We start from the raw sequence: 26999 nt of genomic DNA on the forward strand, positions 1-26999 counted from the left end.
TGTATTTTATCTCCACATCAAACCCCATTGAGAGAAACTGCATTTTTTTCGTCACATGCCAGGAGTGGGTGGGTGGGCAATAGTGCTGGCTGGCAGTTATGCCCTTTATCATGCTAAACTAAATTGGATTTAAGTACAGCTTTGGTGCTCAGGCATTGTACTAATGAAGGGCATCTTCCCCACATCTGGCGGTGTTAAAAAAAAAAAAAAATCCCTTTTACGAAACCACACAGGAAACAAAATGAGGTCATGCTTTTATTCCCTTTCAGTGAACAAGCTGTACAGTATATCCCATTCAGGAGGACCAGGATGCACCAATTGCACAAAAAGAAACCCTAATATGTCCCATATTTGCAGTTTAACAAATAATATCCTACCGGGGGAACATGTTCAGTGCCACAATGTGTGTAGTGCAATACTATGTAATATAGTGAAATAAAACAGTTGAATTTCATTCATGCAGTTGGTAACATATTTTTCCAAGAAAATCATTTTTGTTGTTTATGCAGTGAAAGCTCCAAAGGGGAATGCCTCAAATGTCGCACAATGTGGTAACAGTTCGAGATGCCACCACAGTAGAAGCATTTAAGTCTCACCTTAAAACTCATTTGTATACTCTAGCCTTTAAATAGACTCCCTTTTTAGACCAGTTGATCTGCCGTTTCTTTTCTTTTTCTCCTATGTCCCACTCTCCCTTGTGGAGGGGTCCGGTTCGATCCGGTGGCCATGTACTGCTTGCCTGTATATCGGCTGGGGACATCTCTGCGCTGCTGATCCGCCTCCGCTTGGGATGGTTTCCTGCTGGCTCCGCTGTGAACGGGACTCTCGCTGCTGTGTTGGATCCGCTTTGGACTGGACTCTCGCGACTGTGTTGGATCCATTATGGATTGAACTTTCACAGTATCATGTTAGACCCGCTCGACATCCATTGCTTTCCTCCTCTCCAAGGTTCTCATAGTCATCATTGTCACCGACGTCCCACTGGGTCATTATTGTCACCGATGTCCCACTGGGTGTGAGTTTTCCTTGCCCTTATGTGGGCCTACCGAGGATGTCATAGTGGTTTGTGCAGCCCTTTGAGACACTAGTGATTTAGGGCTATATAAGTAAACATTGATTGATTGATTGACTTTGACCGAACATTTCCTGCAAAGATTCGCCTCAAAAGTCGGTTGAATAGTCATTTTGCAAATCAAGCATGTGAGGATGAACACGGTGTTCTTTGACACACATCATTTATTCCTATTCCGATGCCAATAACATGCCTACTACATTGCAATATTACTCTGCAAACACCTTCCTATATGATCATTTTACTACATTTTAATTGTATTTAGTAGGGGTGTAACGGTACACAAAAATTTTGGTTCGTTACGTACCTCGGTTTAGAGGTCACGGTTCGGTTCGTTTTCGGTACAGTAAGAAAACAACAAAATATACATTTTTTGGTTATTTATTTACCAAATTTGTAAACAATGGCTTTATCCTTTTAACATTGGGAACACTGTAATAATTCTGCCCACGTTAATCCACATTAAACTGCCTCAAGTTGTTGCTTTGATTAAATAAAATGAAAAAAACCCTTCTACATATAAAAAGTGCAACATTAAACAGTTTCCATTGAAACTGTCAACTCATCATGCTTAATTTATTACAGCATTTGGGAAGCCTGTAGTTGACTTTTATTATGTAAATGTTGTATTTTTATCAACATGTGATAGCAGGGACCCTGCTATTCAAAACTAGGCTGCTACATTACTAATGATTCATGTAACTATAGCTGAAAAAATAGTACAATTGCAATAGGAGAGACTATTCATCACTAAACACAATGGAGTTCAATGAAATAACAGACAGACAGGGCTTTGCTGCCCCTAAAACATGCACGCACACACGCTCACTCACTCACACACACTCACACACACACACTCACACACAGCAAAATGAGCTAACGTTAAGCTAAAAGCTAATTAGCCCTCACCTCAAGCCTATACTGTGAGCGAGCTGAGCTGCAGTTAAGTGTCTAGAACAGGGGTAGGGAACCGATGGCTCTAGAGCCAGATGTGGCTTTTTTGATGATTGCATCCGGCTCTCAGGTAAATCTGAGCTGACATTGCTTGTCACGATAAGTTATAAATCATTCCACTTGTAATCACAGTGTTAAATAATAATGTTCAAAATATAAAACATTCGCGTGCATTTTTAATCCATCCATCTGTTTTCTACCACACCTGTTCAAGAAGTTGCGTTAATGGTAGGAAGTTATTTATTTGTTATTGGTTAGTGTGTGGCTTTCCCTCATGGGGGTTCTTCAGACCACCAAACACCGACATGAGAGCCTGTTTCAGGGTTACATTATTGTTTTATTTTTCAATAAGTCTCTCAGTTGCTTTCCAGCAATTGTCTTTTTCTCTTTCGTTCTCGCTCGCACTCCGGCTCCAGCCTCAACCCCATCTCTCCTCCTGGCTGCTGCTTATAACATAGCGACAGGTGATTAGATAACAAAGCCCAGGTGGGCCATCTACGCACCTGTCGCTGATTTTAAGGCCGGTCCTGGCACACCCTGTTTCATTGCAGGTCCACAGGCCACGCCCCCTCCCCAGTTCGCTTCAGAATAACAATTTTATTACAAAGAATAAGAAACTTATTATACTCTAGAAATGTTGGTCTTACTTAAAAATGCAAGCGTTTAGTTGTGTTCAGTGTTAAAAAAAAATATATGGCTCTTACAGAAATACATTTTGAAATATTTGGCTTCTTGGCTCTCTCTGCCAAAATGGTTCCCGACCCCTGGTCTAGAAGGTCAACGGGCTCATAGTGATGTTAGTAATAGTTATGACTGGGAAGTGTGTAGTATAATTTGGGTAGAGTGCGCTGCTCCCCTGCTAAACGAATATCTCTGCTCGACGCTAAAGCATTGACTATCCTCGCTCATCCATGCGGACTGGACACAGGCCGAAAATGGAGTCGGCTGTCTTGGTTGCTTTGTTGGGTCTGCTCCTATCTCTGGCCATGCTCCCCCCATCCCAGCGGACGATGGCGTGGAACACCCCAGAGGCCACCACAGTGGATATGTTTCTTTTACTTTTTATTCATAGCTAGTATGTAGAAGTGTCTGGTTGTATCTGCTGCTTTAATGTCTTTAATGTCCTCTGTGTTCTTTGATGTTTGATGTTTCCCTCTTACACACATGGAAGAGGGATCTGTACCATGGCTATGAGATGTTGTTGTTTTTTCCCTTGGCCTCAGTCTGCACCTCCTCTCCAGGGCCCAGGCTAAGACCGATTTTTTTTATTTTGTTTTAATCTTCTATTCCCCCCCCCCTCCTTGTTTACCTGTATCTCATCTTTTTTGTAAGGGGCGCTGGAAGCCGGCAGACCCGTCAGCGATCCTGTTCTGTCTCCCTGTAATGTTTGTCTAAACTTGAATGGGATTGTGCTGAAAATTTTAATTTTCCTGAAGGAACTCTCCTGACGGAATAAATAAAGTACTGTCTATCTATCTATCTATCTATCTATCTATCTATCTATCTATCTATCTATCTATCTACATCGCTCTGAAGTCTGAATACGCTCTGCTGATTGGCTGTTACATCACTCTGAATTCGCACTGCTGATTGGCTTTGTATGTAACCAATCAGATGGTAGGGTGGGCGGGACAATGCTTGCTGCTGAGACAGAGCCACAGAGGTAGAAAGCGCAGCTTGTGAAGACTTCTGCTTCCAAACTCGTTCGGTATGCCCGCGTGCTGAACCGAAACCCCCGTACCGAAACGTTTCAATACAAATACCCCTAGTATTTAGTGTTATTCAACAGTGGTCAACGAGTCTTCCCGATAAATTAGCAAAGTTAAAATCTTACGTCAACCCTTGCCTGTATGGGTAATAAAGGCTTTATGATGGCAACCATTTGATTAGTGAACCAATTTGAGATGATTTCAACATTATTATGGAGGTTATAGTAAATTTAGCCTTTTCCAGACAACTTGATGGACATATTTTCCTGGTAAGCACTGACAATTGTTTAACAGCCTGTCAATTAACTGACTCCACAGGTAGAGGGTCTCTGATTGCAGGTTGTTACAGCCTCCACTTTGCCCTCTTCCTCTTCCTCGGTCCTGTGAACTTTTGAACCTCTATGTCCCCTCCTTCCCTCCACTAACTGGGAGTAGGGGCTACATCGTGGAAGACATGAGATTCACAGGGGGAGGCAGAGATGGGTGGGTGGAGGCAATAGAGCTTCTCTCTTTCAAGTGTGGATTTAGTCGGCTGATCCTGCCCTAGCACACACCCCGGGTGCACGCTCTCGCTTTGGTATGCCCCTGAAACCTGCATCCACGTGCGTACACACACACACACACACACACACACACACACACACACACACACACTGTTACATTATATTGCTCTGCTCATCACTTGAGTCTTTGGTTTAGCAACCTCATACAGATCAGGCAGCCAAGACACGCTGCACTTTGGGTAACCTCTACTCAAATACTTCACGATAGGACAAACTGGACTTGTGTGAAAAGTGAAGCATTAAAGCTACATTTGATGCAATTTCAGCTTGGAAAAAGCAGGTAAATGTAGCTCCTTCCGTGAGAAAATCTGCTGTGATTGGATTTTTTCGCTAAATTTCACTGGCAAAGGTATTTAACACTGTTTAGTACAATGTAAGCTTCAGATTTGTTTGTAAAATAAGCTGTTTTTTTTACAATAAAATATCAGAATCGATTAAATATTGACTATATCTGTACAGTAAATGTGGAAAAAAAACAAAAACAGCTGATAGTTAACAATAATATGTACCTGTACGGAATCACATTTATATCTGCAAAAAGTTATAAATATTTGGCTTAACTATAAACCCATTACTGAATTTTAAGTGGTGTAATGCAGTCAAATTGATAAGATATTTTGGGACACATTTGAAAAAAAAAATTATAGACCCTTCCCCCCTAACCAAATAATTAAAATAGAAATAATCGGATATTACTTTGTTTTTTGATTGTTGCAGAAACGTTTTTTAAGTAACGTAGCAATTTAAGAGTTAAATTAAGCTAATGTTAACAAAAAAATACTAAATACTTGTGTGTTGACTTACATAATGAACAACAAAGGAATATTGTAAAGATTAATTTGTCACGTTTTTCTTTTCATATTGATAACCGTCAAACAGTTGTAAAAAGAAGTTGACAATTACAAAACATATAAAAAATGTATTTTGACGAGGGCTGCAATGATTATTCGATCCATTTGATAAGAATTAAGCTTTAATTTATAATTCTTTGAATGCAACTAATACAAATGATAAAATAGAGTGTCAGTAACTTTAAAGGGGAACACTATCACAATTTCAGAAGGGTTGAAACCAATAAAATTCAGTTCCCAGTGGCTTATTTTATTTTTCGAAGTTTTTTTCAAAATTTTACATCTCCCGGAATATCCCTAAAAAAGCTTTAAAGTGCTTGATTTTCGCTATTTGCAATGCCACTGTCCATTTTCCTGTGACGTCACATAGCGATTCCAATACAAACAATGGCGAATAGCACAGCAAGATATAGCGACATTAGCTCGGATTCAGACTCGGATTTCAGCGGGTTAAGCGATTCAACAGATTAAGCATATATTGAAACAGATGGTTGGAGTATGGAGGCAGATAGCAAAACAAAAATAGAAGAAAAAACTGAAGCTATTGAGCGAATAGCTATTGACGCTACTCTGCGTTAGCATCGCCGGTAAAATGTGCAGACCAACCGATCAGGACTTTCGCATTGACACTGGATCAATAAGTCAATAACAACAACACTCACCTTTGTGATTTTGTTGACTTTCTGCTTTGAGTGTCGCAGGATATCCAGGCATTCTTGCCATCTATGTCGTAGCATCGCCGGTAAAAACCAAACGAGGGACTTTCACATCTCTCTACACTGGGGCAACTTAAATCCGTCGATTGGTAAGTGTTTTTTTGGCATTAAATGTGGATGGAGGGAAAGGCTGGATGTAAATATAGCTACAAATGAGGCATAATGCAAGCAGCTAGCCTAAATAGCATGTTAGCATGTGCATCGATTAGCATGGCATGCTAGACGATGCACATTCTACGTAAATCAACTTGAATCCGTCCATGATCATGTTGTTACACCCTCCGACAACACACCGACGAGGCATGTCTCCAAGGTACCGGAAAACAGTCGAAAAAATGGAAAATAACAGAGCTGATTTGACTCGATGTGGTAGGGAAACATGGCGTTGACGACCGATGTGACGTCACGTTCTGACGTCGTCGCTGAGAGAGCGATAAACAGAAAGGCGTTTAATTCGCCAAAATTCACCCTTTTAGAGTTCGGAAATCGGTTAAAAAAATATATGGTCTTTTTTCTGCAACATCAAGGTATATATTGACACTTACATAGGTCTGGTGATAATGTTCCCCTTTAAATACGGGGACATTACTTTCTGTATGACCGCTCAAATAGAGCGTGTGTGGGTGCCTTGATATGTTTGGCGGTGAATATCGATCTTTGCGCTTCGGGTCGGTCCTTTTATTTGTTACAAGTTAAAGTTAAAAGTGCAATTGAAATTTTAATGAGAATGTTATCGCAGGCAGAAATATAGTTATGCATTAAAGTTCCAAAATGTCTACGATTACTTGATTAAATGAGCAAACTAAATAGATTACTTAAACAATCGATAGCTGTAGCCCTAATGTTGACACTGTTGTATTTGGCACATACTGTAACTTCTTTCTCTTGTCACATTCTCCTTAAAAAAATTAATTGCGTAACAAGGTCACAAAAAGCTGTTAGAAAACAGGCATTTCCTCATTGGAAATCTTTAATTGCTAGCTGAACTGCCATCTAGTTAAGCAGGTTAGCATCTGGCATACACTAAGATTCCCCAAAAATGTGTGAGATTCCGAATTATAGGACCTCATTAAAATTGTGATGTATTTCTGTGCTAAAAAAGCTAAACCTGGTGGTTAGAAATCCTTTACACCAATATTATATTACATCAAAACATACACAAAGCTAATCAATATGATCCCTTGGCCTTTGGGATTTTGTTTGGTTGTACTATTGCCAGTATGATAAATGAAGCATATCATTTGCTCTGTAAAGAAACAAGAGCATAAATCCTCAAATATAATTGTAAACATGTTGCCCCGAAGACAATTTCACAGTGCAGCATATTTTGCTTGCAGACGGATTAAATTGTTACGCTGTGCAGATAAAACGGTTCAGAATCTTGTCTTTTTTTATTTAAAAAAAACATCTATCCGGCTACAAAATCTCAAAGATTTAAACAGTTTCATTGCACACATAATGCCATTGACACATGTCTGTACTACGACTGCAATACAATTAGCATCACAGGCATTGTCTCGAGGAGAGTAAATAACAGAATGAAAGCAATTGTGAATAACATTCAATAATGACATTTTTGTCTTTATTCTGTTTCAACTCTCATTCTCTCCTCTTCTCTTGTCTTGTCAGCGGTGTATGACAAATTAGGACAAAACACCATCTGGCCGCATCCATCCATGTGTGCCGCCTCAGTTAATGAGGTTTATTTTCCTAGGTCTAACCCATCACTGTCATTCTCCTTTATTTACTCTTAATGCACCTCATGTGTGATATTTATTGTGCCTTATCCATAAGGAGGGGAAAGCCATCAGCTCCCACTGAAGCCGAATAATTTCCTTGGCGGTTTAATACATTCCACCTCAATTTGAGAACACTGTTTTTGCTCCAGGTATACATTGTTGTGTAATTGATCTGAAATGTCAACATTTATGGGTCTATGATGATGGATGATGATGGGAAATTCTTCGGAAAGGCCTTCTCGCTCATTACCTGTAACCCAACAGGCATGAGATTTAATGAAAGCAGGGCTATATAGATTTGGCAGTATGTTTTTACAAATGTAAATGCAATAAATCACAGCAGCGTTATTGAATCAAATTCCAGTGACTACAGTCAACCAGACTTGCAGGATATTTTGGAAGGATTGGAATGGGTAGATGTTTCTTTTCCTTTCTTATTTCCTTTTGGAATATTATTATACTTAGACTTCATTTTATTGTCATTCAAATTTGAATTTTATAGTTCAGATAAGAACGGAATTTTGTTGCATTAGCACCTTGTAGTGCAATAATGTGCAGACATAAATAAATAGATTACTGTACAGATAAATGTATTGCACTTTTGCATATGCACCCACGTTTATGGATGTCTGTTACATTGTCTTTATATACCAGCGCGTTTATCCGTTTTTTCGAGGGAGTTATTTTGATGCGTTCAAGAATCTTATGGCCTGAGGGAAGGAGCTGTTACAGAACCTGGAGGTTCTGCTATGGAGGCTGCAGAACCTCTTTCTAGAGTCCAGTAGTGAAAACAGTCCTTGGTGGGAGTGGGAGGAGTCTCTATAGATTTTCTGAGCCCTGGTCAGGCAGCTGCTTTTTGCGATTTCCTGGATAGGAGGAAGAGGAGTCCTGATGATCTTTTCCACCGTTCTCACCACTCTTTGATATTTTGGAAGGTTTTGTACTTGTATAGTGCTTTTCTACCTTTCAAGGTACTCAAAGCGCTTTTGACACTACTTCCACATTTACCCATTCACACACTGATGGCGGGAGCTGCCATGCAAGGCCCTAACCAAGATCCATCAGGAGCAAGGGTGAAGTGTCTTGCTCAGGACACAACAGACGTGACGAGGTTGGTACCAGGTGGGGATTGAACCAGGGACCCTCGGGTTGCGCACGGCCACTCTCCCACTGCGCCACGCCGTCCCGTTTTGATATGAGTAGATGTTTCTTTCCCTTTCTTTTTTAGTTTTGGATTATTATTACCTTCATCAGGCTAATAGGAGTTGTACTGGATCATATTAACCTGAGGGGATTGGCACCTCTCAAATCTGTACATGCTTGCACACATGATTGTGGATGCACCACCTTCAAGTACACCCTACCGTATCTCCTACATCAATGTTAATCACGGTATTAATTTGCCTTCTTGACTCGGCGACCCTTCTCTCCAGAGGCAAACGCACCGTTTCTCCCTTCACGCTGTTCTCCTTAAAATGACGTCCTTGTGTGTAATCGTTTTAGCTTCCGTTTAGTCTCAAGCGGTAATGACGAGTGAGCTGGTCCCGGAGGGATTGTGATCTTTTTACCCCCCTGCCAACCTCTTGTCATTTACCCTCATCCATCATCCAATCACTGATCTGCAATCAAAAAACACATTTTTGTTGGCATTAAAATGTCATAGTAGCATCTTCCTAGTGTTCGTTTAACCTTCCTCTTGTGTTAGCTTTCTGTTACCATCTCTGATGTTAACGGGTCGGTTTTGACCCGTGTCTTAAATCAGCTGTAAAATACAATAAAAACGATTATCTGTCATCCAATTTGTTTCCCATCTCTTGGTTACCTTGTTAGGCTTCCTAATCCATGAAAATATTGGTTTTAATATTTTTGGAGTGGGCCATTTCACCTTTTTTTTGCCAGTATACCCCTAGATTTCAATTTTAAAAAATGGTAAAATTAACTTTAAAAGAATCTTATAAATAAATAAAAGGTTGTTGTGCTACCTGACTATTACTGAGGGGTATTAGAACATAAATCTTATTTGTTTTATTGATTTTTTCATTTTAATAATTTTGAGACTGAATTGACCTCACATGTCAGGACATGAACGTCTTTGTTTGTTTTTGTACTGGATAACAAGGTAAAATGAGAATCCCCTAAAGCTCACATGATTGGGAGAGGAGCTGGCTGTCAGTGTGTTCAGTTTTGGCTCGAATTATTGCTTGATAATCTGATTTTTATAACTGTGTCGAAACCGACCCTAACAACACCAAGGTCATAATTTCATCCAGAGCATTTTATAATTTAGTGAAAAACCAAACAAATGTTTTGTTTTGTTGGAATAGAGGTTCCTGACAAAGTCAAAAAGCCTTGATGCAAAAAAATGTAATTTACATGGTTATTTTATGCCTTTAAAAACTAAAACGGGTCGGTTAACTATGAACACATGACCTTGTTCAATGCCGGCTTGATATACATGTTCAAAATAAATCAAACCATTACATAATCGAGTTGTAATATTGTAACATACTTTGTCACGGTTGTCTTTGCATCTCATCCCGGTACAAATTGATCAAAATGCAAGAAATAATCTGTTCTTCGGGATGCATATGCAAAATTATGCATTATCACCAATGGCCGCCTTCCGCCCGAATGCAGCTGAGATATGGATGGATGGATGCCTCATACATTAGTGCATTGAGACTCTGAAAACACGAATAGAGCATTAGAGTTTTGTGACATTATGGGTTTCCAATAATGCATCACTCTAAAGAAAAGCTGTGGTAGTCATTCAATGTTATTTCCAATACCTGGAAGCAATACTTTATACCCATGAGTACCCTTAAAATCATTTTTGCCAATAGAATTTGGCCAGCCCTTCATCAAAGTTTCCACGGAGCATTGAAAAGCAATAAAAGTCATTAAATGATTTAACGAAAATTTGGGTTTTTAATAGCATTAGAACAAATTAAAAGTGTGCAAAGGCATTAAAAAGTGTCATACAATTGTAGGACTGGTTCGATAGTCAAGTCAATGAAAATTAACTTAGTAATGTTGCGGCCATCGATAAATTGCTACGTCTGTGTGTGTATGTGTGTGCATGATTTGCATTCCTTTTGTGTTCATTTATTGTTCCATAAAACATTTGAACTATTTAAAAACTATTTTTTTATCCCTATTAAAAAACGGATCCTCTTGTTTGTAATAATAATAATAATAATAATAATGGATTATAATTATATAGCACTTTTTCCATCGACTAGATACTCAAAGCGCTCAAAAAGAAGGGAGAACCACTTATTCATTCACTCCGCATTCACACTGAGGTGGTGGTAAGCTACATTTGTCGCAACAGCTGCCGTGGGGTAGACTGACTGAAGCATGGCTGCCGATTTGCGCCAAAGGACCCTGTAGTTTGTGGCTATTATTTGGCATATTTTTTTTATAGAACATGTAGTTTTACAGCATGTTTTTAAAGGTATTTTTTTTTAATCACTTCTGGGTATATTAAAGACAGATGGCTAGTAACGCGCTACATTTATTCAGTTACATCTATTTGAGGAACTTTTTGGATAAATTGTACTTCTAAGAGTAGTTTTAATGCAACATATTTTTACTGTTCATGTACCTGGGAAACGTCTCCAACTAATAGCTTTTACTGTTGAATGCAAAGTAAGAAAAACATCATTGATTGTAGATATTGTTTCCCTCTTACAAAAACAAACATGTTCGCCAATACCTTGTTGTCATCCCACCATCTAACAGGAGGGATTTGATCTGATATTGGCTGAAGGAATCCTTCCTGCTATTCCTCCCCTACCACACTCCATCTGCCCATCCCTCTTGTATTGAGCTTTACAGACCTCCTGAGGGGCAGACAGGTGGCACCCATCCTACAGAAACAGTACCCCCATAGAGATAAAACCTGCCTTTTCCTGACCGCCTTTTCCAATCGTAGTTTAATTCTTATTTGGATACTTTTTAATTAGTAAAAACGCTACCATGTTCATGGAAAGGGGAAAGGAGAAGAACACATTGGCATGGCAAAAAGTGTAATTTGAGCAAAATCAAATACCTGAAATCTGGTGAACATGACTTACCTTTTAGACCTTTCAGTGATGTTTACTAAAATCTGTTTGGTATAGTAAGAAAACATACCAACTACTACACTAATTGGTGTTTTATGTCAAATAAATACATTGAAACATTCTAAGACAAAATATATTGCAATAAGATATTTTCCAAAAGCTTAGATTTAGATTAGATTTAGATTTATTGGTCCCCGTAAAATTAAACAATAAACATTACACATCACAAACAAAAATAACAAAAATAAATCATGCAAGACCAACAGATGTACAGGCTTCTCAGACAGGTCGACCGGGCCTGCTGTTTAGGGCGGCTATAGCTGGAGGAGTAAGGCTTTTCCTGAGGCGGGCCCTCTGGAACTTGATAGTTCTGTGCCTGCGCCCTGATGGTAGTGGGATGATGTATTGGTGTATCGGGTGAGTCATATCTTGGACTATTGTGTTTACCAGTCGAACGATGTGGTTTGGATCTGATATGTTGGGTGTGGGTACGCCGATGATTTTAGCTGCTATGTTTGTTATGCGTGTGAGCTTAGTCCTTGTTTCTCTTGGATCAATCTTTCTTCTTAGTCAGTCCTCTAAAAAATATATTTCTGCTTTTTTTTAGATTTTCAAGTCTACCATTATTCCCTGAGTAGCAATGTTTTCAATGTACACAATCCCTCAGCAACAGTGACCAAATTGCCTTCACTCGCCACACTGTCTTTTTTAAATTTCCACTTCACACACTAATTCTCAGATCCCCTAACCTAACCACCAGGGTACCTTCCATCATTGTAACGCTATTTCTAATCCACCTTGTTGTCCATCAGAGGCTCTGTCAATTGGCCTAATATAAACCCCAGCTAAAAGAAGCTGGTAACTACACTGTGTTGAGAGACCCAGGCGGTTTTAATCTGCCATGGTCCTCCACTGGTCATGAGAAGGGACTCTGCAAGCCCCTGGCCAATCTCTCTGCTTCACTTTGAAGGTCCTGCTAATCCCTTTTACCCAGAGCCACGCAAGCGGACTGAAGTGTTTGTGATGTGCCTGTGCTTGTGGATTGATGGTGTGGAACTCACAGAAATTGCTCTGCATCTTCAAAGGCACCTTGTCTCATTAACCCAAATGTCCATCCAAAGGATGTTGTGTCTGAACTTGCACAGAGGATTTGGCAAGGCCAAAGTTCTGCAAAGTGACTTTCCTATGTGTTCATGCAAGGAAATCGGATTGTGTAGAGTTCAGCATTGAATGGCCAAAAACATGCTGGTGTTATTCAGCTCCAACCTGTCCAGCCACCCCAGGACTGATCTCCTATGCTCAGTTTTTGTTTTGTTTTTCTGTGCATTACGCAGCAATAATTATATTAAGTTGTTTTTTCCAGCTTAGTAGCAAACCTTACTGTTTTGTCAAAAGCTGTTGTGTGCATAAGGTCCATGCAAACATGACCAGAGGTTTTCCTGATTAGCTCAAAGCTGTGTACCAAGTAAGAATCTTAGAGAAGTGTCACAAACTGTGGAGCAAACCTATTTCACAGAGAACCCGACAGGTTCTGTATTCAAGTCCCACATCTTGCCACTGGCACTTTGATTTTTGTTTTATGGAAAAGCTCTGGTGATCATCTCTGAGTCAGGATCTCGGAATCTGATGCAAATCCTCTGACAGTATTTAAAGCTCCCCAAATCATCCCTGGCCAAATCCCCTCAAGATATTCCCCGCTCGATTGGAGGGCATTAAAGGATCGCAAGTGACAGAACAATACACCGTCTGGCAGTCTGGTCGAATAAGGGATAAATGGGAACAGAGGAAAGCGAAAGCGGAGAGAGAAGTGCATGCACGACCGAGGCTAGAGCTTTGGCGTAAGGGCTGGAAGGGGTCAACGGAGAGCAAGAGACAAGGGACAGCTGTTTGTTGCGTTGTACTACACGGTTTAAAACAACCTCATCTTGCCTGCTCTTAGTCCGCAACATCATTTGTCAGAGCTGATGCAGAAGCTTGAATAATCATGCTGTTAAATCTGTATAGAGTGTATATACTTTTCAAGGTTAGTTATGAGGACTTAATCCACTCTTAATGCTGTTATGTTACATGACATTTCAGCCTGCTTTGAGGATATACAACATCACTCACTACTTCAGCTTTTGCCTTTTAACAGTGGGAATGTATTTGATGAGGAAGAGAAAGATGTATCCTTTTTGTGCTCTCTTTTTGTTACTTATTGTGAAAGAGTAAGCAACAATCAAATCAATGATTCTACATCGGACACATCTTGGACCATTTAGCCCCTGCAACTTTGTTGCGTAAGAGAGACTTGAGTATTAGCAAACTTAAAATTGTAATATGCCACAAAGTGTATTTCACTAAGTCGTTTGATTGACTGTAATGGGGAGGAGCAGCAGTGATGTGTTTGTAATAATCTGACATGAGTCAGGTTGACTTCTATGCTAATGAGCCAGAGTGTCGGTGGTTTAGCATGACTAATGGCTTACATTGCTAACAGAGCTGTCTCGGACTGAGAAAGTGAGCCAAAGGTGCAGAGGAGGAACTTTAATGCTTTGCAGGAACATCGGGAAGTTTGGCTGACGATTGTGTTGCGCAACGTTTGGGAGTTTAACACCCTCTGTTACAGAAATGTGATTAAGGGAGTACGTTTTGTTTCGTGGATGAGTTGCACAGTCTGTGAAGGGGAATTTTGTACAATAACTGAAAAACTGTAATGTTAGTCAGAGTGTGTCAGAATGTTCTAAATGAACAAGACACTAAACCCCTAGATCAGGCGTGTCAAACTCAAATACAGAGTGGGCCAAAATTTTAAACTGAACAAAGCCGCGGGCCAAGGTTGAACAAATTAACCTTTTAATAGGGACCCAAACAAGTTTTGCATTGAATCTTGAACAAGCAAGGCTTACAGTATATAACTTTATAGTGACATGCAAAATCAAGTTTCAAATAATAATAATAATTAAAAACATATCAATTGCATATCAAATAAAATTTAAATAAAAATGGAATGCCTCTTTTGGGCGGCGGGGTTGAGGTGGACTGGGTTTGGTGATAGCTGGGGGGTGTATATTGTAGCGTTCCGGAAGAGTTAGTGCTGCAAGGGGTTGTGGGTATTTGTTCTGTTGTGTTTATGTTGTGTTACGGTGCGGATGTTCTCCCAAAATGTGTCATTCTTGTTTGGTGTGGGTTCACAGGGTGGCGCATATTTGTAACAATGTTAAAGTTGTTTATACGGCCACCCTCAGTGTGACATGTATGGATGTTGACCAAGTATGCCTTGCATTCACTTGTGTGTGTGTATAAGCCGCATATATTATGTGACTGGGCCGGCGCACTGTTTGTATGGAGGAAAAGCGGACGTGGCGACAGGTTGTAGAGAACGCCAAAGGCAGTGCCTTTGAGGCCCACCCCCAATATTGTTGCCCGGGATGAAATTCGGGAGGGACACTGAACTTCGGGAGTCTCCCGGGAAAATCGGGAGGGTTGGCAAGTAATAGTATTAGCGGTGAATGCGGTGTTATATCGGCGGGCCAGCTCTAATATTAATTTGATATTGTCTCAAGGGCCAAGAGAAATTACACGGCGGGCCAAATTTGGCCCGCGGGCCAGAGTTTGACACCCCTGCCCTAGATGATGTCTCTACCTTGAATCTGTCCCACTGAGTAAAATGTCTTATCCGGTATCGTGACCAAAATTATCCCTGTTATCATTATTATCACGGTATTACTGAATGTCCTCAAAAGGTACTTAGACACACATTAAAATATTTTAATCAAGTTGTATTTAAAACATTTAATGAAGTAAATAGACCCACAATATACTCTTGGCAAAAAAAATACTACATTTTGTTCTGGCTCCTTAAGAGCAATATTATATGTAAGTGATTAAATTATTATATTCCACCTTTTTTTTTTTTTTTTGGTAAAGGTTTGAGGTTTTTTTTTGGATTAAATAAACGGGTGTTGGGGTGTTTTACTTCGAGTTTGCGACTTCCTGTTGTCATTAGTTCTTTGAGTCTTTGTTTTTAATGGGGAATATATTGTTTCCCTTATTCATGTAAGTATTAAACGTTGACTTGCTTCTCCAGTAAATGAGTAATATCACCAATCAGTTTGTTTAGCAAAAAAAAATGTTCGGTTTCAAGATAATTTTTATTTAAAATGGTATTACTACCGTCGAGAGTTCTACTGTGGTTTGTCATTTTACAATTTATCATCCCTAGAGGGTCACTGGTTCATTTAGAATTATTATAGTAAAAGTAAGTGCTTGTTAAGAATTATGTTGCTTGAGTAAAACTGTCAAGTTGCATCTTGAAGCAATTGAGGAAAAATTGATTGTATTCACTGCCAACAAGTTTGCGTTCTGAAGAGCACAGCACTGCGTGAGATAGACAATGTATGGCCAAGTCTACAGGCAGCACACTCTGTAGCAACAAAACACTGTCATAGAAACAGGATTTCAGAACATTCAGTAAGGCACATCATAAGTGAAGTGAAGTGAATTATATTTATATAGCGCTTTTCTCAAGTGACTCAAAGCACTTTACATAGTGAAACCCAATATCTAAGTTACATTTAAACCAGTGTGGGTGGCACTGGGAGCAGGTGGGTAAAGTGTCTTGCCCAAGGACACAACGGCAGTAACTAGGATGGCACAAGCGGGAATCGAACCTGCAACCCTCAAGTTGCTGGCACGGCCACTCTACCAACCGAGCTATGCCGCCCATAAGTAAATTGTTAAACATACTCTATTACAAATGTAATCTGCTGCAATAGTTGTGCAGTGTCATGAAAAGTTGAATTCCCCAGTCTATAAAAAAATGGTGATCTAGTTTCTGTTTCTACCTCAAAACAGCCTGCAAGTTTGTTTCAGCTTACTAAAATTGATTACCCCTGTTGTCTTTGTTTATTTAGCATCGGTATGTTTTGAGGCCTATTACCTGCGCTCATTTCTTCATCGCCTTTAGCACGCAACTTTCCTGTAGAGTGCCGAATAGTTGATTAGTCATCTTGGCAGCGTGGTGAGAGTAATCGTTTTCCTCCAGATGTTAGTTTGGGACAAGACCAAACTGAAAAGGGAAATGGGGCGGGTGGGACGAAGGGAGTAAAAACAGCTGCAACCGCTGCTACCGGATCCACCCATCAACAGAACATGAAGTCATCTACTCCTCCCTTCTTCAGGCAATTGACTGTCCCTCCCTTCTCATTCCCACATCCCTCCTCACTCAGTATCCCAGGAGGTAATCCAGGCAGGCTGTGTTTACCTCTGAGGTAATTGTGGTAGTTTGCAGAAAGTCCGACCCCATCCTCGTCCCTTCTAAGGTTCAAGATTACGTGCATTCGGTCAAGCACACGCATGTGTGTGTGCACGTGTGTGCGTGCAGATTTTGCAATGACTGGCAGCGAGGCCAATGATGGAACGCAATCCTTGGCCGGTGTCGGCCCACAAGGGAGCCGACAAATTGGTTTTCACTAGCCTGTCTGTCTATTCCTGTCTCCTAGTCTTCAGGTATGCCTCTCCGCTTGTATTGTCTCTTCCAAGTCAGAGACAATAATTTAGACTGTGTTGTCTGCTTCTTCCACAGAGCTTGTCTCGCCTCCCGCTTTGTTTTTGGGTTTTTTCGTTTCTCCGAATGCATCGCCATGAAATCCCTCCAAGCTCGACCGCGATAGACGAGGGCTGTTTTCTGTTGTATGAGCAAGCACCTACATTGGACCCATGGTCTCATGTAGAAAATGCGGCCAGAGGTGGACTTAAAAACATCGACGTACACTTCAGACCAAACCTCCCCCATTCACTTTGTTAAGAAGACACAATTAATGAGACAATTTTCAACTCTTATCCAAACCAACGAAAACCTTTGGTAATAAAATTTGTTTTGAGAAAATATTTGACGGCAAGGTACTGTATTTTCCAGGTCTGTGGTCAAAATCCTTCAGCTAAATTAGCCATTTAACCAAATATGTCAATAGCGTTGTAAAATATCAAAATGCAATGCTTTGATGACATTGTTAACATTGCGCAGCCGTTTTTGCTACCCAGTGTTGCAAGTTCAGGGGAGCAAATAGCTGCAGTTTAATACTAAATTGTGTATCTTCACTTTGTGACAATTTTGACACAAACCCGTGTGCTTTGGATCCTTAGTGGCTTAACAACCAATTGAAGTATGTATCTCTTTTGGCTTTGATAGCTGTCCATTCATTCGTCTGTGACGACCTGCTGGTGTTAATGTTACGTTTGTGTAATATTAATCTTCATTGTTCCCATAATTGTGAAAACACCATGTTGGCGGACAAAAAGGAAGTTTTGTCTGTTTGGAGTGAAGCACAGAAAAGGATGTGTGCACGGGTGGAAATATGTGTAGGAATTGGACCGGTTGTTAGTTTAGTTTGGCAAAAAAAGTTAAAAAGAGCGTCAGAGTTTGACTTATTTTGGAAACCTACCTCACATTTTATTATTCTCATTTGTTTTCACATAAAAATCTCAATTTTCTACGGTGGGGAGGCAATTCATTTTGATGTGGTGGTGCGCCACAATCAATTACATTAGGTGGAATTCCTGGATCTAGTATTTGAATGCTGAAAAGGTCATAGTCCCCAAGTTTTTTAACTGAATGTCGACTTCAGACTATGTCTCTTCCATTCAGTCTATCATGACAACGGACAAAACAAACAAATTAGCAATTGATTTTAGGATTATGCAGATTTCAATGTGCAATGCTGCTGACCACGTAGTAAGCAATTATTATTTTCTTTCCAAAATACTATACATGCAAAGTAAAAAGATAGATTTATGTTTCTGTCTACTAACAGCAATTTGTGGTTTGGTTACAAAACAGTTTTTTTGCTCTAAGGTCAGACACACATGATTGGCATAGGACTGCAACAATACATTAGTCCACCACTGGTTTATTTTAATTAATCCGTATATGGTCTGTAAATGGACAGAAGCTCAGGTCCCAGACAATAATGACAATTTGGCATGCATGGAGTGACCTCATTGCAAGGTTGTTAGGAAGGCAGTGGGACATGGCTAACCTACTTTATCTCATCACACTGTTTCCTACCTTGGCTTTCCTCCTCCTCTTTCCGTCTTGCTCCTCCCTGATAGCTTTTACCGCTCTGCTGATCGCACAAATAGGCCTCATTGATTGAATCTGATTCTGGTGGATAGAGCAGCATTATTGAGTGGCACTTTTTTTTTTTCCTCTCATTGATGGACAGACAGGAGTTGGGTTGGTTGGTTGTACATGCATACATGTGTGCATGTTGGGAATACTAAAGGAAAACCTCCTCTTCTCGTCCGTTTCATTCTTAAATCCAGCAGCAATGCCTGCCATCCCTCTCTTGGGTATTCCAGCTCCTAGATCATTGCACACACACACACATACACTGCTTGCATGAATGTTTTATAGCTGGTGAATCCTTACCGACGACTCTTAATTGTGGCAAGATTAAAGTGTTAAACTGCGCTCCCTGACGGCGTTCATCAAACATTGATCCAAGCTACGTCTGCGGTCGGAAGCGTTCAACAACACGCCGGGTCGACGTGATTTAAGATGATCCAACTCGACTCCCAGTGGTCCCGCCGGTATTATCTTGGGGATTTTTTTTTTTTTCTTTCCTCTACATGGAGCGGCTGTCTGCAGACATTGCCGAGCTGTCATCATTCCTGTCTCGAGCAAACTGCAACACATAGTCTGGCAGGTGTACTTTGCCAGCTCTCACGGAATACCACTGGTACGGAGAATGTAGGTGAATGTTGTAGCTGGGAATCATTTATTTTTCTGTCTTTTCTTTTTTTGCGGGTAAAATTAGTTCTGTGAGTTGCAAATAAAAAGAAATGTGGTGTTTGGGGGATTCAGCTAACAAACTGCATTTGTGTGAGGATGGAGTTCAATCAGCAGCATTCCTCCGGGTGTACATGAAGCGACACACAGGCGTCATCTATTACAGAGTTTCTCTTGGCTTAATAGGCGCCGACTGGATGCAATGCAAAGCAAAAACGGTGGAAGTCTTTTTTTCATTTGTGCTCGTTTAACCCCAGCAAGTCCATAAACACGTATCACACATACAGTACATGAGAAATCCCATCCCAGTATACTTTGATTCTTCACTGCAGCCTGCCACTGAACTCACTTAACCACTTTACTAAAGAATACTTGCTTCTTATGGTCCAAGGTTATTGAAAGATAATGTAAATTGTGATAAATGTCTTCCTAGTGTTTAGGGTTTTTAATTAAAATGTGCACTTTGTTTGTTCAAGGGCTGCAGGATCTAATTAGTAGTGATTTTTTTTTTTTGAGACGCTACCTAGTTTGTGGGAGCCAGTGACCTGATCCTTGTTCAATTACTGCCGTGTAGTTATTGCTGTCAACGCTGCTTGTTAAATGTCACCTTCTGGCCTCTGAGGGGGATGCTAGATAACTACAAAACCTGGTCAGAGTGAACACAACAATGTTTTTGGGATTTATTGCCCATAATCATGCCACAATATGCCAATTATCGGCAGTGGAAGGTGAGCATTTACATGACACCGATGTTCCTGAATAAGCTACTAAAAGAATTTTTCTTCCACAACATGCCTCTTAAAAACGAAGAGAAATTTTACATAAGAAATTATGTATAAGGATTAGGGGATTAACAATTTGTTTAACAACAATTTAATTCAATTGCCGATACGATTAAGGGACAATTTCTTTCTTTTTTTTTAACTATATAACATAAAACGATTCGGTGACTTGAAATCCATTCGGTAACTTTTAAGCAAAAAAAATAAATAAAAATCAACCAGTGTGACTGTGAAATAAATACCTATCTTTGGGAAGGTAAACTTTGATTGATTGATTGAAACTTTTATTAGTAGATTGCACAGTACAGTACATATTCCGTACAATTGACCACTAAATGGTAACACCCGAATAAGTTTTTCAACTTGTTTAAGTCGGGGTCCACATAAATCAATTATTGATACAAATATATACCATCAGCATAATACAGTCATCACACAGGTTAATCATCATAGTATATACATGGAATTATTTACATTATTTACAATCTGGGGGGTGGGATGAGGAGCTTTGGTTGATATCAGTACTTCAGTCATCAACAATTGCATTATCAGAGAAATGGAGCTGAACTTGCTGAACACTTGAAATTTTGAAATATAAATCGATCTATAAATATATTTATCAATTGTTACACCTAATAAAAAAATACAATAACTTCTAGGGCTGTGAATTTTTGGTCACGACATGATGCAATTTGATTTTTTGGGGGGTAACAATTTGATTAAGAATTGTTACAAGTAAGAATCGCGATTCACTCGAAAATCGATTTTTGACACCCTGAGCAACTAAAGTAGTTTTATGAAGTAATGTATTAATAATGTATGTATTTTTTCTTGGAGATTAGACTTCTACTTGAGGTGGGGGATTTTTAGGTGTTTCGCAATTAGGATATGGGCAAATTTAACATTTGTTAGGAAACAATCGATAATCAATGTATTTGTTGTAAGTTAGGTAATGCAGACAGTTCTAAAGTTTAGCTGACTGCAGCAGGCCACCTCATCGAGAGATCCGACCAGCTCCTTTATTTTAGGGCACTTATGTTCCAGTTTTGCCCACATTTCCATGGATTTAGTAAATGTAAGAATTAATTTATCTAGTTCTTTTTACAAATGCACTGCTTTTTAATGTTTCAGGTTATAAACACTTATTTGGTGTAACAAAAAAAAAATTAAAACTGCCACAATATACATAAATTGTAGCTGTATCAGTAATTGATTTTTAATCTAATCATAGCTCATGAATCAATCATGAGGTACTCAAAGATTCCCACCTCAAACTTCTACAGTATCTCCTTCCATCTGTTTCTCCGTCCAACACACCATCTGCAGCTTTCCCATCTTTTCATGGATACATGTCTGCGAGTTGGAATAACATTCTTGGCCTGTGTTTGACTCGTTCTGCTTCTTTATAGTGATGACTAGCAGTGATATGCTGTAGTTGCGCCGCCAACCCAGTCATGTTTCTGATGATATTTTTTTAAATATCATCCACTTCTTTACAGCACTGTCCTTCACACTCACTTTTTTCCTTCTAATGGTTGGAAAATCAAAGTTATGTCAATGTCGGGTTGGGGAGGAGACCCTGCCCCAAGTGGAGGAGTTCAAGTACTTAGGAGTCTTGTTCACGAGTGATGGAAGAGTGGATCGTGAGATCGACAGGCGGATCGGTGCGGCGTCTTCAGTAATGCGGACGTTGTACCGATCCGTTGTGGTGAAGAAGGAGCTGAGCCGGAAGGCAAAGCTCTCAATTTACCGGTCGATCTACGTTCCCATCCTCACCTATGGTCATGAGCTTTGGGTCAAGACCGAAAGGATAAGATCACGGGTACAAGCGGCCGAAATGAGTTTCCTCCGCCGTGTGGCAGGGCTCTCCCTTAGAGATAGGGTGAGAAGCTCTGCCATCCGGGAGGAACTCAAAGTAAAGCCGCTGCTCCTTCACATCAAGAGGAGCCAGATGAGGTGGTTCGGGCATCTGGTCAGGATGCCACCCGAACGCCTCCCTAGGGAGGTGTTTAGGGCACGTCCAACCGGTAGGAGGCCACGGGGAAGACCCAGGACACGTTGGGAAGACTATGTCTCCCGGCTGGCCTGGGAACGCCTCGGGATCCCCCGGGAAGAGCTAGACGAAGTGGCTGGGGAGAGGGAAGTCTGGGTTTCCTTGCTTAGGCTGTTGCCCCCGCGACCCGACCTCGGATAAGCGGAAGATGATGGATGGATGGATGTCAATGTCGATCCATAAAATAATGCTAGTGAGTAAGACTGGATGTTTTGGGCGTAGCTTACGGGGTTCACTGTGACATTTTGTACCAAAAAATGTCAAGCAATGTAAACTCGAACTTATCTCAATTCACTGTTAAGTTGGGGCAGTCTTAAGTTGAGGTACCACTGTAGTGTTTTCTCCTATTTCCACAAAATTCCATCGAATTGCAGCACAACTGCTCATACTTGAACATCAATCAATGTTGCATACTGTTATTGAATGGTACCTCGGTTTTCATACGCCCAATTTTGTCCTATGATTAAAGGACACTTTTGACCTTGTTTTTTTTTTTTTTGTGTAATGTCTGTTCTAGTTCACCCAAGTTCCAAAAAAAAAAGTCCACTGCTGGTTCTCAGGAGGTAGACAGTTGATAACGTGAAATTCAGTTTGTCTTATTGGTGCATTCTCTGAGGTGTTGCAAAATAAATGAATTAAATATCTATATAGAATTCCAATACTTGACCCATAATAAAACATGACGCTAATTTTATTTGATGAATGCACTGCCGTCTTTCTCCTCCTATCTACATAAAAATCGACATTTTCCTCCTCAACTTTTGGATGCAATCAATCATTACCAAATTACCATTATTAATATGTATGCTGCATCAATACTAATTGCATTTCCACTCCTTTCCTGTCATTCCCTTTATCTCTAAAAGTGGAACAGTATCATAGCTTTAAGAATGAAAGTAGTAGAAAAATAAGAAGTGGTCAGTAAAGAGCACTTTCTTCTCTTGTTCCTTACTAAATACACACCGATTACCGTACATTTATTTATTTTTCCCTCTAAAGGGGAACTGCACTTTTTGAGGCATTTTGCCTATCATTCACAATCTTTATGTAAGACAGACGACAAATGTTTTTCTTTTTTTATGCAAAGTCTGCTTATATGGAGTCAATGAGTCACTCAATTCTGCTTATAAAGTCCTTTAAGAAAACGTCCAAACACATCCATTAAGGTTTTTATCGACAACATCACTGATTAGTACTCACTGCAGACTTCATGAGAGCCAACAAACATAATAAAACATCACTGACTCTACAATGTCTGCTGTCACTTGGATGTCGTCTATGGGATGTTGATATATTCCCGTTTAAATTAATCACTTTTAATCCTCAAGAAAAAAAGATGTGGCGGAACCAAGCGTCTTGCTGCCAAAGTTGACCAATTTCTCGGATTATGTCCTCATTCTTTTACTATCAAAGTGAGAGGCAATATTTATGATATAGGATAAACATCCACAAGCTCTTAGGTATAAAGCAGTATCGATATAGCAGCAAAAAGCTAGTTTGCTCTCTGTGACAATGTGCCTGTAAAAAAAAAAAAGTTTGCCTGCATTACACTATCACTAATACTTCAGGTCTCAAACTGTAAATGGAGTATTGTTGTTGGTTTTTGCATGGTTATTTGGAGGGGTTTGTTGAAAACATTCAACGGGGTATAGGTTGATCGGCAACACTAATTTGGCCCTAGTGTGTGAATGTTGTTTGTCTATCTGTGTTGGCTCTGTGATGGGGTGGCGACTTGTCCAGGGTGTACGCCACCTTCCGCCCGAATGCAGCTGAGATAGGCTCCAGAATTACCCGCTACCCCGAAAGGGACAAGCGGTAGAAAACGGATGGATGGATGTTGGCAGAATAGTGGACCTCTCATTGACTCCATTGTAAGCGGACTTTTATTTATGACTTTGAATGCGAAAAAATACATCGTCTCTCATAAAAATGTGTGAATGATAGGCAAAATTCCAAAAAAGAGTGCAGTTCCCTTTTTAACCTTGCTTTTCTTTTTTTCTCTGTGTGTAGCTGTATTCAATAGGAGTCTCTTGGGGGACGGCTTTGTAACTCTCGTACTTTATTTATTCCCTCAGCCCCGTCCTTGGTTATTGTCGCCTTAGTAGAGTGGAAGACTCTTGCCGAACCGTTTGCAAGTCCGAGAATTAACTGTAGTTGTCGCTTCTCCTTTTTATTATGAGTGTTACTGTGACACAACTTGTGTTTTTATGCAAATGTGGCCTCTTTTGCATAGGGATGATTTTAATTGCACATATATGGTGCAAGAGTATTGTCTCAGTTTTTTTCTCACTATTTTATTAGCCTATTACCTCCCTTTTACCAGCTATTTGTTGAAAAGTCAGAATGAGTCAATAGATCACCCCCAGGGTCATCTAAGCGTCTTTGCGGCCTCCATTTTCAAGAGTAATTCACCCTGACCCCTGCTTAAATTAAGACATACAGCCTGGGAAAAGCCTTCTATGTCAGCAGAGTTATTGAGTGTTCAGTAGCTTTAGGAGAAATGGAGTTTAGGAACAAGCAGGTAGGAGGGTGTGAGTTGGTGTTTTAGTTAAATGGGAGGAGGAAAATATGGTAATTACTTTTTGTGAATAATTCCAGTCCCCCAATTTAGCAGTAATGAAAGCGGCTGGTGCTTTTGTATTTATTTACCCAACGTTACCAAACGTTAATTGATTAGGACTGACGCTACCCAGGCTTTGGTTATTGCGTGTTTGATTGCGCACATGGGAGCCAAGGAAATGACTGTAATTATCATTCTGATATGGATTATGAATATGCATCGCCACACTCAATGTGTCCGTGCTCTTTTAAGAACAAAGCTGAACAACAAGCAAGGACAATAACACTTAACAGCCAATGCTAATCAGTTTTGCTAATTCAGGCTTTTCCAAGACCCAAATTAGAAAAATGGTTGCAACCTGAACTAACTACAATGCATCATGTGTTGCCATTACATTAACAAATACATTAGGGATTCGCGATATGACCTACAATCTATATCAAAATATTTTATAGGGTATATAAATAACAGAGGGCTTCATGGTGGGAGAGGGGTTAGTGCGTCTGCCTCACAATACGAAGGTCCTGCAGTCCTGGGTTCAAATCCAGGCTCGGGATCTTTCTGTGTGGAGTTTGCATGTTCTCCCCGTGAATGCGTGGGTTCCCTCCGGGTACTCCGGCTTCCTCCCACTTCCAAAGACATGCACCTGGGGATAGGTTGATTGGCAACACTAAATTGGCCCTAGTGTGTGAATGTGAGTGTGAATGTTGTCTGTCTATCTGTGTTGGCCCTGCGATGAGATGGCAACTTGTCCAGGGTGTACCCCGCCTTCCGCCCGATTGTAGCTGAGATAGGCGCCCGCGACCCCCCCAAAAAAAAGGGAATAAGCGGTAGAAAATGGATGGATGGATAAATAACAGAAACATTTCAAAACGGGTTACAAAGGCTCCGAGTCGTTATAGATTAGCGACTTAAAGACATATGTCGTCTATCTGCTTCATCATATGATTTCTCCTGACCATTTTCATGAAAACTGCTTGCAAGAGGTTTCAAGTACTGCTAGCTTTTGCGGGACTAACAGCACAAACTTGGCGAATCGAGGTTTCTCAGGGGCAAGGCCAGGCCAAGACAGACTGATTCCACGACTCGTTGCAGTGACTGACCAGATGATAAGTTTGTCTACCTCTGCTCTTGTGTAGAGTATGTCGCTATGCTCTGACCGGCATGGTCCACCACAGACCTTGTGACAGTAACGTGATTGGAACTGCCAGGATGTCCAGCCTCACCCAGAAGCCGTAATTTGTCTTCGGGGTTTGCTCCCTTAGCCTTTGGTCAACCAAGACCTTAACCACAAAGCAGCGGTAAACATTTCATAACCCTGAGGAGGGAGGCTACCAGGTGCTACACCTTGCCCAAGGGTGACCTGGGGTTTTCTGTCGGTGTAGTCCATCCCTTAGCCTTTGGTCAACCAAGACCTGCCCGCAAGGCAGCGGTGACTCGTGGAGCCCGTGCAGTAACCAAACCCCCAACTGCCCCTCATATGATAACGCTCCAAGAAATGAAGGCTCAGACAGTCCCAGTATCTCTCTTTTTCTCACAAAATGCAGCACACCCCTACAACACAGAAACACATACAACCTTTCACCCGCACAACACACGTCACTTCCCATCTTTGTCCTGGAAGTCCCGCCCCCACCCCAGTCCGAGCCATTTGCCAGAAGCAGCAGCCACAAGCCAGCCGCTCCACTATTAGGGGCTGACAGACGTGTTTGTCTGACTGTTTGGATATTATTGTCTCTCCTAATTTATTAATCTACTTGCTAATTTCCTCTTCTTGGCTGGTTACTTTCTGCTGTAATGTGGTTCATATTAGCCTTCTGTTGAAGTTTACAAAGTATGTTTTTCTTTTGTTTCACCACTTGCATAGCTTGTCCTCTACTTTGGGGCATCGTGGCTCGGTTTGTACAGCGGATGTGCCATCAACTTGAGGGTTGCAGGTTCGAGCCCTGCTTCCGCCATTCTAGTCACTGTAGTTGTGCAACCTGAACTAACTACAATGCATCATGTGTTGCCATTACATTAACAAATACATTAGGGATTCGCGATATGACCTACAATCTATATCAAAATATTTTATAGGGTATATAAATAACAGAAGCATTTCAAAACGGGTTACAAAGGCTCCTAATTTGGCTGCTGACTTACGCAAAAGCATATTATCA

The 26999-nt window shown here is 40.5% G+C and overlaps 1 protein-coding gene across 6 annotated transcripts in view; it reads left to right on the forward strand.

The window, feature by feature from the left end:
- qkia (QKI, KH domain containing, RNA binding a) overlaps positions 1–26999 on the forward strand; it is a 136332-nt gene that overhangs the window by 95769 nt on the left and 13564 nt on the right. The window lies entirely within an intron of this gene.

This window comes from Nerophis ophidion, linkage group LG03 (assembly GCF_033978795.1).
Source record: "Nerophis ophidion isolate RoL-2023_Sa linkage group LG03, RoL_Noph_v1.0, whole genome shotgun sequence".
Taxonomy (NCBI): Eukaryota; Metazoa; Chordata; class Actinopteri; order Syngnathiformes; family Syngnathidae; genus Nerophis; species Nerophis ophidion.